Raw genomic sequence first — 1,498 nt, forward strand, 5'->3', positions numbered from 1 at the left:
ATTGAAATGTAGAATATCAATATTTCTGAAATAAGTGTAATCTTATTATGGTTACTGAGGGATTCTTCAGGTTATACTCTTCAGTGTAATTAGGATAAATGACTCCTTGAACTTAGTTATAACACTTCGTTTCTAACCCATTTTAACCATGGGTGTAAATCTTGCATGTCTTATAATGGGAAATAGATATTACCAATTTAGTTTTGTGAATTCTCGCTATTTCACTTTTCAGTAAAGTAGTCCTACTTTTTCTCATTCAAAGCGTTCTTTCACGTACATTTATACCGTAGCTATTTAAAATGACCTTACGTTATAATAACGAATGGTATATGAAGAAGGATTTATTTAGCGGAGATTCACAACAAATGCCTCCTTTTTTTTAATTTTGCAGTTTCGCTAGTTATGTTAGCCCGGGTCTTTCCTGGACCAGTTTTCCCCATGGTGCCTAAACTGGTAAAATACCGGTACTGGGTGTTGGATTACGCCGTTCATGCACAGCAGTAGGTATGCTCTTTCTTTTCACAAAATAACAGAATTCGTTTCATTTTCAACATCGATCATTGATAGCTTTTTTGTTTTGTTTTGTTCGCGATTTTTATTTCTTTTCTTGGTATCCTTGTCTCCTTTTAGGTAAAAAAATTTTGGTGTAGCTTCTTTTGTTTAGGGAAGAGGGAGTGAGAGAGAGAGAGGGTGATCGAGAAAAACTGTAAATATTGTCTTTCACTGGCATGTTCATGAAAACAAATATGATTGCTATATTTATCTCTGAATCTTAGTCACTGGCCAGATATATGATCAAACATTTTACCCTTCCTTTCATCAAAGCTCTCTTGCCTTCTAATATTATGATCAGATTATATTTAATGTCAGAAAGTGTCATTTTTGTATTCCACTGTTGCTGGAGATCACGGAAGACAATAGGAAATCCTTACAAAATTTTGTAAAAAACAGTAATAGTATTCATCCGTATTCCCGCTAATTGGCCATACTTAATAGGAATTAAGATCTCAAACTCAGTTAACCTGATCAATTACCTGATGATTGTTGCTATTTGTTTTTTTCTCAATGTTTTGCAGCTTAACAACGTTTCCCACTTTTATTTATTCTATTTCCACGAACTATTCATGAAAATTAGAGTTTTCTAACTCATTAGAGTAGTACGTAAAACTAATGATTATCATTTCCCCAAGTTTCCTATCATCATATTACTCAACAGCTTGTATTTTCAGTTAAGATATTGTCATCACTTTTTTTCCTAAAAAAAACTGCTGAGAGGATTTGCTTTGAAATACTTGTTTTTGGTTTACGTTATCAATTCATACTTTTCATTCAAACTTGAGATGTTATGAATGACTTTTTTGAGAACCATCCTTAAACTAACTGACAAGTCTTGGGTACGCGTTTCTCAGTTACTCAACGCTTTTATTCTATTTTAATTTAATATAAATTCTCCCCCTGTTCTTGCAGACAACACATTATTTTTTTTTTTTTAGATTAT

General features: G+C 32.5%; 1 long non-coding RNA gene across 1 annotated transcript in view; it reads left to right on the forward strand.

Annotated features, from left to right (window-relative positions):
* Positions 1 to 864, forward strand: part of LOC136846404 (uncharacterized) — a 73,591-nt gene extending 72,727 nt beyond the window's left edge. The window contains exon 3 of the long non-coding RNA XR_010855374.1: positions 392 to 864. This is a non-coding gene — a long non-coding RNA (uncharacterized lncRNA). The remainder of the gene's footprint in view (positions 1 to 391) is intronic.
* The last annotated feature ends 634 nt before the right edge of the window (positions 865 to 1,498 follow it).

This window comes from Macrobrachium rosenbergii, chromosome 15 (assembly GCF_040412425.1).
Source record: "Macrobrachium rosenbergii isolate ZJJX-2024 chromosome 15, ASM4041242v1, whole genome shotgun sequence".
In the NCBI taxonomy this organism is placed as follows: domain Eukaryota; kingdom Metazoa; phylum Arthropoda; class Malacostraca; order Decapoda; family Palaemonidae; genus Macrobrachium; species Macrobrachium rosenbergii.